Source organism: Triticum dicoccoides, chromosome 4B (genome assembly GCF_002162155.2).
Source record: "Triticum dicoccoides isolate Atlit2015 ecotype Zavitan chromosome 4B, WEW_v2.0, whole genome shotgun sequence".
Taxonomy (NCBI): Eukaryota; Viridiplantae; Streptophyta; class Magnoliopsida; order Poales; family Poaceae; genus Triticum; species Triticum dicoccoides.
In genome coordinates this window covers 32,425,564-32,438,168 of record NC_041387.1, presented here as the reverse complement: position 1 = coordinate 32,438,168, position 12,605 = coordinate 32,425,564, and positions in this window count along the sequence as shown.

Below are 12,605 nucleotides of genomic sequence, written 5' to 3'. Positions count from 1 at the left end.
CTTGCGTGATTGCCATGAACATAATTAAGATGCTTCTTTTCATTTTGTATATGTTTCATATATTCTTATTGACCAACAACTGTTTACTTTCTATCTTTTTGTGCACATAGGGATATCCATTTCACCTTGTTCCTATTGTGACCTTTTGGTGAACTGCACAAAACACTTTTTTTTGGAATGAGTGTCTTGTGCAGTTCAACTAAAATGTCATGTGAGCAACATCTCTCAATTTTAGTGGAATTGCACAAAATGGTGATTGGAGTTTCCAAAATCTTCGTCAAGTTCTCCTAGTAATCTCGTGCAACATTTTATTAGCCTTTGCAAGATGGAGCCGTCACTGTCACCACAATGGCACTTTATTTTAGTGGAACTGCACAAAAGGATAAGAAAATTATAGTTGCACCTTACATGAGCCGGACAACCAACCTTAATGTTCCTCAATTTTAGTGCAACTACTAAAGAAGAACCTGCCAGCTCATGCGAGCAAGTACTTCTTGCTAGCTGAATGATGCAATCTTTGCTTCATTTCAGGGGAACTGCATAAAAAGGCGCATGAATTGAATCATGGAACTCCAAGCACACCTCATCCTAGTGGAGCTGCAGGTTGAGTTCAAGGAGGCCGCTATTAAAGTGAAATCATGCTCTCCTGTCTCCTTGTTTGTGCTGTGCAAACAGGAATACTCAACTATAGATGTTGTGACGGTCAAGAGCATTCGCCAAGTTCTTCGATTGCATGACATGGCTAGCCAAGATGGATTTTATCCAGATATTCACTTTATCAAAAGGCTCTAATGGGTTGGTTCTGAATCTTGCAAGCTGGGAATCAATGAGATGTGTAGGCATCTTTGTTGTACTTATTATTTGAATCTTATTTGTTGGTTCTGAATCTTGCAAGCTGGGAATCAATGAGATGTGTAGGCATCTTTGTTGTACTTATTATTTGGATCTTATTTGTTGGTACTGAATCGTGCAAGCTGGGAATCAATGAGATGTGTAGGCATCTTTTTTGTACTTATTATTTGGATCTTATTTGTTGGTTCTGAATCTTGCAAGCTGGGAAACACGACATGATGATGTAGAGGACAACAACCATAACAAAGAGTTCAAACTTGGTAGTATTATCTTTGTGAAATTGCGACAAATGTGCTGATCGTGTGCGTCCTGAGAATAATAATTCTAATTGTTGTGCATGTTGATCCTGTGGCACTGATAGAATGAGCCAATGCATTGCTTGTTTTAAGTATAAATTTCTATTAAAGCTAATTAAATTTAAGTAAAGTGACCACTAACTCCTGTTATTACAGTACCAATACAGACCCACTCGTGAACTAACGTGTGGCCGGAGTAGGTTTTGTAATGGAGGCGTTTTAATGCGCCGAGGGTGCATCTTCTGCCGGGCGTGCAGCGGACGACGGAGGGGTAGTAAATGTTGTCGCCTGTACACACTCAGCTTACTGTTGAATCCAGTTCCCCAAGAGCTGAAAAACGAATTGCTGCCACCGCCTACACACTCGTTCACTCGAAGAGACTCCAATGGCGATCCCAGGGGTGAGCCCGCTGGATATGTACTTCAGCAAGGAGTTCCCCTTTGAGTTCGTCGTTCAGTCCTATGGCTTCACCAAGTTGAATGTGATGTACACCAACGATACGGACTCGGTGAAGCTCTGCCTCGCCTCAGTCCTATGGCTGCACCAGGTTCTGGAGCATTCGCCCGTTTCATCGGCAGCACCGAATGCACCTTCTCTACGGTGGAGAGAAGAAGGAAGAACGCGATGATTCGGCCATCTGGTCCAACAAGCTTGTCGACATCCAGAAGAAATACAAGATCATCAGCAACGGGCAGGAGAAGGACTCCGTGGTTGACCTCGCTGAGACCATCATCGACCCCTGATATGCCAACATGAAAGAAGACGACCTGAACACGTGGGAGGTACCTCTGAATCTAGCCTACATAACCTCGCGACCAAGGACGCATACGCATGCTACGACATGTACAGGAAGATCTTGGACATGAGGGTGTGTCTGCTTCCCGTAACCGACTAGTACACGGACAGCCGCAGCGTCATGATCAAGCGTGCCAGGAAGGTCTAGATGTTGTACTTTATCTGTTTATAAGCACCTTTATCATCTGAGTGTTTCATGCATTAGCCTATGTGTCGTAATTATCTGTTTTGTCCGAAATATTTCTTTTAAGAACCCATTAAATTGATTGCTTTTTAGTGGCTATTTGCTTATGTATGTAACTAGTTCACTTGTCCGTTAAAAAAACTAGTTCACTCGGCTGCCGTGCTTTGAATCTCCTTCCTCCCAACATATTCCCCTCCTCAGGTGGACCCAGCAGGTCTCTGAATTTTCTCCCACTTTCTTTTTTGATGTAAACTGAGTTTTCTCCCAGTACTTTTCCCTAGAACCAACTCAACTATCCCACGTCTAGCCTAAAAAATAATAATACCCCACGTACTATTAACACATCAAATTAAAATTATATTTTATTTCGTAAGTTGAAAGTTCTTACAAAATAATAATAATAATTGTTTATATATAACTTGGCAAGTTAACTCCTAGTGATTGCGTACATAAGCTTGCAAAGATTTTACTGACCAATGCAGTAATAGACGTGCAATCATGTGTTTATGTTTTTATAACATTTCTCCGTCTAGCCCAACATGATATTTTCACCCAGCCCAGCAAGTCCGCGGATTTTGAGAAAAATGCAAATGTGATTTAAACGGGTTGCATAGATGCTACATCATTGTTTCACCCAACCCACCAAATGGACTAAGAAAACAAATGGACTGGCTGACATGTGGGCCAGTAGGTCGAAGCCTAAGAAGGCGTTGGATTTACATCCAACGGCCAGCATTCTTATTCAATCTCTTGTCTTCTTCCCCTAGCGCTGCCGGAACCGCCTGCTCCAGCCTTCGGCGTCCAGTGGCGTTGTTTTGCGCTCCTCAGCGAAACGCTACCCCGCCGACGGCCAGGCCATCCCTCCACTCCGCACCTCCTATTATTCGCTGCCGAGTGTATGCCCACCCCGCACCTGAAACAGTCAAGTTTCCCACTCCTCTCTGTCTGTGACTCCACTACCGCGTCTTCCCCATCTCCGGGTCATTCCAGTCTGGGGCCTCGCCGTTGTCCATCGCCTCAGTGCGCTCGGTGCGGCGTGGCCAACATAAGAGAGTCATCGGAAGAGGACTGTACGTGGAGAGCCTGGCGGCTGGGACCCACGAGGTCCATGGTCGCACGCAAGGAAAGTTCCTCCTTATTACGCACTGTACGTGGACTATACGTGGGAAGGGCTTCTGTATTTCGCGAAAAAACATTCCCCCCTTGACAGGTCAGACCCACCAGCTATATCTTCACACGCAAGGAAGTGCCTCCTTATTACGCACAAAAAAATGAATACCCCCTGCTAGTTGGGACCCACCATTTGTTGGATTTTATATTGAATTTTTTCGAGATTTTAAATTGCATTTATTTTTATGCGTGGACAATTTGTTGGATTTTATATTGATATACATTTATTTATAAAATCATTTTGAAGTGACTCGAAATTTTGGGATTAAAAACAGTTCGAACCGCACCGAAATATGCAAAATTTCATATAATTTTTTAATCATGGCCACAATATGGACTGTAATGCTAACAAAAAGAATATGGGCTCCAAAAAAATCTTAAGAAATAGCAAATGGGCTGTAAATATTAGAAATAATGGTAGATGGGCTGTATGCTATTTTCCACAGATTTGAGGCTTTCCTAAAAAAAGGTTGACGCACAAGTAGTGACTGTTGGATTTCCATCCAACGGACGTCGTGCTTCTTCAATCTCTGCTCTTCCTGCTCCAGCCGCTCAAACAAGTGTCGCAGAGACTGCCTGCTCCCTCCTCCTTGCGGCCGGCTGTGCTACCGCGCAGGCCTCACCGCCCCACCGTACTCCCATCGCTGGCCTAGCCATCCCTCTACTCACTTACACCTGCTATTATTCTCCGGCGACGGCTGACGAACCAGTAAACCCTCGTACAGTCATACTCCCCTCCACGTGGGAAACAACTGTCGAGTCTTCCCTGCCTCCGTGTCATTCCCCTCCTAGGCCTGGCCGTCGTCCACCGTCCTGGTGCTCTCGGTGCAGCCTGGTCAATGTGGTCAACGACCAACATGCATCTGAAGTGGACTGTACGTGGAGAGGCTGCCAGCTGGGTCCACGGCCGCACGCAAGGAAATGCCTCCTTATTACGCGCAAAATAATGATTCCTCCATCTGACATCTGGGACTGATACGTCACCAACGTATCTACTTTTCCAAACACTTTTGCCCTTGTTTTGGACTCTAATTTGCATGATTTGAATGAAACTAACCCGGACTGACGTTGTTTTCAGCAGAATTACCATGATGTTGTTTCATGTGTAGAAAACAGAAGTTCTCGGAATGACCTGAAAATCCTCGGAGACAAGTTTCAGAAAATATAAAAAATACTGGTGAAAGAATCAAGACCAGGGGGCCCACACCCTGTCCATGAGGGTGGGGGGCACGCCCACTCCCTCTGGGCGCGCCCCCTATCTTGTGGGCCGCCTGCAGCTCCGCCGACCTCAACTCCAACTCCATATATTCTGTCTCGCGGAGAAAAGAATTAGAGAGAAAGTTTCATCGCGTTTTACGATACGGAGCCGCCGCCAAGCCCTAATCTGTCTCGGGAGGGCTGATCTGGAGTCTGTTCGGGGCTCCGGAGAGGGGGATTCATCATCATCATCATCATCATCAACCATCCTCCATCACCAATTTCATGATGCTCACCTCCGTGCGTGAGTAATTTCATCGTAGGCTTGCTGGACGGTGATGGGTTGGATGAGATTTATCATGTAATCAAGTTAGTTTTGTTAGGGTTTGATCCCTAGTATCCACTATGTTCTGAGATTGATGTTGCTATGACTTTGCTATGCTTAATGCTTGTCACTAGGGCCCGAGTGCCATGATTTCAGATCTGAACCTATTATGTTTTCATGAATATATGTGTGTTCTTGATCCTATCTTGCAAGTCTATAGTCACCTATTATGTGTTAGGATCCGACAACCCCGAAGTGACAATAATCGGGATACTTCTCGGTGATGACCGTAGTTTGAGGAGTTCATGTATTCACTATGTGTTAATTCTTTAGTCCGGTTCTCTATTAAAAGGAGGCCTTAATATCCCTTAGTTTCCACTAGGACCCCGCTGCCACGGGAGGGTAGGACAAAAGATGTCATGCAAGTTCTTTTCCATAAGCACGTATGACTATATTCGGAATACATGCCTACATTACATTGATGAATTGGAGCTAGTTCTGTGTCACCCTATGTTATAGCTATTACATGAGGAATCGCATCCGACATAATTATCCATCACTGATCGATTGCCTACGAGCTTTTCACATCTTGTGCTTCACTTATTTACTTTTCTGTTGCTATTGTTACAATCACTACAAAACCCAAAAATATTACTTTTGCTATCGTTACCATTACTATCATATTACTTTGCTACTAAATACTTTGCTGCAGATACTAAGTTATCCAGGTGTGGTTGAATTGACAACTCAAATGCTAATACTCAAGAATATTCTTTGGCTCCCCTTGTGTCGAATCAATAAATTTGGGTTGAATACTCTACCCTCAAAAGCTGTTGCGATCCCCTACACTTGTGGGTCATCAGGGACCCACTGAAAGGGCCTCTGTATTTCGCGAAAAAAATTTACCGCCACTGGCAGCTTGGACCCACCAGCTATATCTTCGCACGCAAGGAAGTGCCTCCTTATTACGCAAAAAAAAAATGAATACTCCCCCTACTAGCTGGGACCCAGTATAGTGGCAGGCTGACTTGTGGGCCTACTAAGTTGACGGGGACGGAGGGCTTTGTCAACTTAGTCAATACTCGAGTGACCGTACGATGTCCATCCAACGGCCGTAGTGCTTCTTCAACCTCTGGTCTTCGTTCTCCAGCCGCCCAAAGCAGCGCCAGTCGTGCCGCATGCTCCTGCCTCCCGTGGCCAGCTGTGATACCGCGGAGGCCTCACCGCCCCCTACTACTCCCACCGATGGCCCAGGGCATCCCTCTACTCACCCACACCCCCTATTATTCTACAGCGACGGCAACCTCACACCACAGCTGAACCAGCGAACCCTCGTACTCCTCTTCGCGTGGGCATCCACTACCGCGTCTTCCCCGGCTCCACGTTGTCCCCTTCCTAGGCCTCGCCATCGTCGACCGCCGTGGTGCTCTCGGTGTGGCATGGTCAATGTGGTCAACAACCGACTTCCATCGGAAGAGTACTGTGCATGGAGAGGCTGACAGCTGGGTCCACGGCGGCCGCAAGGAAGTGCCTCCTTATTACGCGCAAAATAATTATTCCTCCACCTGACAGCGGGGACCCACCAGACGGGCCACCATATTTTGTGAAAACAACTTTCCCCCCTGACTGCTGGGACCCACCAGCTACACCTTCGCATGCAAGGAAGTGCGTTTGGGAAAAAAAACACAAAATGATTCGCCCCCTGACTGCTGGGACCCACCAGCCACATCTTCGCATGCAAGGAATTGCCTGACAGTCGGGACCCACCCGGTCGAAGCGTACGTAGCATTGTCATTCTGGTCGCGAACGTGTACATACATACTGGTGGATGTAGAGTCGCGCACGTGTCGTAGTAGAGGTGTGCACGTGTTGTAGTAGAGGCGCATGTATTATGTAGCATGTACACGTACATACAACTGCCAGGGTGCAAGAAAGAAAATACGGCCACTCACGTACATACGGGCGGGTTCTCGAATGCCTACTTGCGCATACGTATGGCCATGGCTCGTGTACAAGGCTGGGTCAGAACGGAGAAAGAGCGTTGTCGTCGTGTTCATGGGGAGGCAACGGAATGCGTCGTGTTCATGGGGAGGCAACGGAATGCGTCGTGTTCATCGGGAGGCAACGGAACGCGTGGGAGCCAACCAGCTGGGCCGGAACGGAATGCATCGTCGTGTTCATCGGGAGGGCTTGGATGGAACAGGCAATGGAATTAAGGCCTGGCATACCGCAGAACGGAGGAAACGGCCTTGTGTTCGACAGACCATGTTTGAAACAGGATCTTGTTCATCGGGAGGGGTCTGGCGTACCGCAAAACGGAGGAAACGGACCTCCTACGGTTGAAACGGGGGTCCTATTGATCGGGAGGGGTGTGGCGTACCGCAAAACGGACGAAACGGACCTCCTACGGTCGAAACGGGGGTCCTGTTGATCGGGAGGGGTGTGGCGTACCACAAAACGGACAAAACGGACTTGTGTTAGAGCGCTACATTTGAAACGGGGGTCCTGTTCATCGGAAGGGGTGTGGCGTACAGCAAAACGGGACTCCATGGGATACTGTTCATCTCCACCGTCGACCTCCTCCAGCCTCCACGGGCTACCGTCGACCTCCTCCAACCTCCACGGGATCCTGTTCATCCAGCCTCCACCGCACGCTACTCCACCGGCTACTGTTCAACCACCCCTCCACGGGCACCCCTCCACCGTCTACTGTTCATCCAGCCCTCCACACCACGGGGTCCTGTTAATCCAGAGGCAACGCCACCGCTCACTGTTCATCCATCCCCCCATAACGCTCACTGTTCATCCAGAGAGGCAGCATCGATCGGCTTCAGTTAGCAGCAGTAGCGAAGGAATCGCTCGATCGGGTTCAGTTAACAGCCATCGATCGATCGCCCCAGGTTCAGTAACGCGTAGCCTACAGTGCAATCACTCCGGTTCAGTTAGAGCCCAACGCCTCGCTTGGGTTCAGTTAGAGCCAGCGCCTCGCACACATGCGTGCATGTGTACAAGAGAAACACGCATCGCTCGGCCCCCGACCGCCCACCGTAACCGGGAACTCCCCGAAATTTTCCTCGCCCTCGCTTCTACCACGGTTTTTCCCGTCATGGACGGCCCAAAGAATGTCATGCAGCTGCGCCTCCGGCCCGCCCAGGACGAAAAGCCCATTTTCTGTCATGATTTTTTGTCATAGAAGTAGGAGCCCACCACATCTATGATGATACCGGGTTTTGTCACAATTAACATCATAGAAGTGTCATATGTATGACAGAAAAAAAAATCATTCGGCCCAAAATGTCACGGATGTGTCTTTTTTTTGTAGTGAAAGGTGTTGGAATTCTTAGGCTTTAGACATTACTAAAAGGGTTGGGCGCGCTTTGCTGCGTCATTAGTGTTGTTGGATTTTTTGAAAAACATTCCTAACTTTTTTTCAAAATATAAGGTGTATTACTTTTTTTAAAAGTCAAACATATTAAGTTTTATCAAATTTGTTGAGAAATATGTCAAAATCCATAATGTCAAATCGGTATGATTAGATTCACCATGAAATGAATATTCATACTTTTTTTGTTTAATATTATGGATGTCGATATTTTTTGTACTGAACTTGGTCAAATTTAAAGAAATTTGACTTTTCAAAAAAAAATCAATACCCCTTATATTTTGGAACTGACGAAATATTTAGTTTGGCGAGTGGGGGAAATGATGGAAAGTATTTTATTTTTATTTATAATGCGATGATTTGATGGGCCTTTCGTGGTGTGGTTTTGTGTTGTCCGCTATCGAGCATATATTTATGTAGGTAAATTTTGGCGTTGGTGGCTGGATGCACTAGTAGAAAAAGGGCCATTCGAACCGGTTCGTGAGGGCCATTTGTCCCGGTTCACGAACCGGGACTAAAGGGTCATAACTAAGGCCCTCCACCTTTAGTCCTGGTTCGATCGGGAACCGGTATAGATAGGGCTCCACGTGGCCGTAGCGGCTTGCCCAGGCAGGGGGGACCTTTTGTCCCGGTTGGTGCGACCAACCGGGACCAAAAGGCCTCCACGCGTCAGTAGTTTAGGGGCTGGGTTTGTTTTTTTTCTGAAGGGGGGGGGGTTGGCGGGTTTTGTAGGGTTAATTTAGGGGTTTCATATATTGTGTTAGCTAGCTAATAGAGAGGAGTGTCCTCTCTTATCTCCGTGGTTGGTCGACGCTACGTATAGAGAGGACTCGACATGCTAGCTAGATAGTAAGCAAATGAAGGAAACCATTAAGTAGAGAAGATCATCATGAACACAGAGAAGTGACCGACCTCTCCTTCTCTGATAGATTGGTCGAACAACAAGTTTTCGTATATTTATCAGACGCTACTAGCTACGTTCATACACACACACACACACACACACACACACACACACATATATATATATATACACATACAATATAAGATCTCTTACATCCCCTAATATCTGAACTCAACTTCCACATGGTATTCTCCGTGTTTGTCGATGACATGGTCAAGAAAGAATCCTGCCAATTCCTCTTGAATTGCTCGTATGCGATCTTGTGGTAGTAGTTCGTCCCGCGTCTGCCACATCGAATTTCAAGAAGGGGGTCAATACATATATATGAATGAAACTGAACACAAATGATGGTAATAAAAAATTGTAAATATTATTGCTTATGCACTTCATATTGTTGTTTAGAGTAGCCCCTCTCACAGGTGGTGTGGTGGATGAACTCGCAAATGTAGTATCCACACAAATCATTCCCGGGTTCCTGCCACAACCACTTTAAAAGAAATAGAGGTCAATCAAATTGATAAGCAAGCATGCTAAATGGTATTGATGAAACCAGCTAGAATCAATGGGAGATGCGCGGAACTAGCTACTAGCTAGTACTTACTTTCGGGTGGTTAAATCTCAGTTGCGCCGGCAGTCCCGGAGCTTGTGCGGTGAACTTTTTCCAAACCGTTTCAGACAAAGAAAACAAGTACTTGATATCAGGAAATGAACAAAGTTGCCGATACGGTGCGATAATGATCGATTGAAATTACTTCTCGAGCATTTTAGTCATGGTCGCATACTCCTCCAGATTTTTTTCGGTTGGAGTCTATGACGGTTACTAGTCCCTGCTCAAGCTTAATCTCTAGCAGAATGAAGTGGTACCCGCGCATGCATGCATAACTCATCAATTACATTACTATAACCTCAAGTAATAAGGGAAACCTAATATGCACAAGACAATAATACTCACTTGTATCCGTAAGGAAATAGTATTGTAGCTTTGTTTTGATTTCGAAGTAACGATGCGAGCAACTTGGCCTCAGTTTGTGAGGCATCATGTTTAACACTCCATTCATCCATGAGATTTGTGTTAATGAACCCAATATCACCTACTTGTCTTTTCCTCAATTCGGCGATCTTCAATCTGCATAATTGTGTGAGGATAATTATATATACATGCAATGAAAGAGCTGAGCTATATATAGAGACTTAACTAATTACAGAGAAGTAGTACTTACAGACAGTAGCAAGTGATGATTGTTTTATCGAGGGCCATTTGATTGTAGAACTAGAAGAAATCCTCAAATGGAACTGACAACACATCAATTCCAACGAGGTCGTGCTCCTCCTTACCGATAGCGACAAAGTATTTTTCCCAGACTTCATGCAGATGTCCATGTACCAATCATGGAATCTTTGCATCATCGTTGTTAGGGAAGTACCAGGTCTGATGAGAGGCTTCCCGTGCTCGAATCTGAATATGTCCACATCCTCAAATGTTCCAAAAATTATTGCATCCTTGTCGGCCATGTAATCTCCAGGGTTGGTACCGGGCAGCACCCCCAGAAGATTAGTTACGATATCACTAGGCACACTGAGTGGGGGGCACAATTGCTTCGCTTGTTCGCCGAGCTGGGGAATTTGTTTCCCTTTTCTTCATTCTGCTTCTGGCTGTACTGCCTCCCGTTCTAGAGGCTTGACAGACGATGGACCATATCTGTTTTGCCTCCCGCCTCTGGCTGTATTGCAAGACGCCGGAGCAGTCGGAGCGGCTGCGGCTGTCTTATTTCGTTCGTTAAGAGGCAGAGCAGCCGAAGGCGGACTGCTATGACGCGCTGGAGCAGCCGGAGCGGTGGCGTCTATGTTCTGCCGTCGCTTACGAGGCGGCGAAGGAGGTGGCGGGATGCTCGGACGGGATGGAGCAGGCAGAGAAGGAGGCAGAGTACTGCCGCCCTCACGCACTGGAGCAGGAGGCGGAGGAGGCGGATCACTCGCCGGAGGAGGCGGAGGAGGCGGATCACTCGCCGGAGGAGGAGGAGGAGGCGGAGTGCCGAGCTGACTAGCAGGAGCCATGAAGTTCAGAAGCTTGATGTGCTCCTTCCACCCTAGACACGAAGTATGCATAGCAGGACCCAGCCGAGTCTCCCCCTCACCTGTAGGGTGGTCAAGCTGGAGCTCCTCTAATCCCTCTGTTATTTCGTCCACCATCACAACAACATAGCCTTGTGGAATCAGACATCAGTGAAAAGTTGCTCCGGGTGACGGAGGGAACACATAGCCAATAGTCCCCTTGACTTTGAGCTTATCCCATTGCGTCATAAGGTGGCACTGGTGTGAATCCGTGATAAAATCTATAGGGTAGGTAGGACCCGTCAACAAGTCAGGCTGCTGAACAAGCTCGATGGAAGCCACACTGCTTCTTCGCTGAGATGGTGGGGTAGCTTCTGGGGTAGCATCTTGGGCAGGATGCCGCAACTGCTGGTTCTCAGCATCTCGTTCCTCTAGCTTTCTTAACCTTGCCTTAAGCTCCTGCAGTTTGCTCTGATCCACTTTCCTCCTCCTCTCTTGGGTTTTGTAACCGCCTGCCTCGGGAAACCCAACCTTCCATGGAACAGAGCCTGGCGTGCCTCGTGTTCATCCAGGGTGCTCAGGATTCCCGAGGGCCCTTGTGAGCTCGTCTTTCTCTCTATCGGGAACGAACTTCCCTTCCCACACTTCATTGATTGGTTTCCGCAGCTTCGTGATGGGTGTTGCACGTTGCTCGTCCGTCCAGCAGCACTTCCCTCTTTCAGTGTCCAATGTACCACCAGCCCCGAAGAACCAAGTCCAACAATGGTCTGGCCAGTGCAATGTCTCTGGTTCGACCCCTTTAGCAATCAGGTCCTGCTCATCCTTGTCCCACAACGGCCGAGCTTTGAGTTAGCCACCTGACCCCATGCGATGGTAATGCTCCTTGTTTGCAACATTTATCTTGTTAGTCGCTGATATCTTCTTACTCATCTCCGATGTCTTGTTGGCCACAAATACGGGCCAGTGATCTCTTATCTTCTCAAATCGGCTGGTGAATTCTGGAGTCTTGTCTTGGTCGACATACGTTGTTTTCAACTCATTCTTCCACCTCCTGAATAGATCTCCCATCTTCTTGAGAGCATAGAACTTGATCAATGGCTCTATAACTGGATTCTCCGGATCCTCCTCTTCCGGTAGGGTGAAATTTACCTTCAGCACTTTCCAAAGATCTACTTTCTGTCTATCTTCGACAAAAGAAACTTGAAGAAGCTCTTCCTTCTTAGGCTCATTCCATAGTTCGATGCTGATCGGGATCATGTCTCTAACAAGAACCCCGCACCGAGCAGAAAATGCTTCCTTGGTCCGGAGGGGTTTAATCGGTCGGCCATCACGCGCGATTTTTGTGATCGTGAACCTTTCATCCTGGCGCAACTTTTTCTTTGGGCCTCGTTTCTTTACTGAAGTATTGCTTGATCCGGAGGGCTATATAAAAGAAGAAAGAAGAGTTA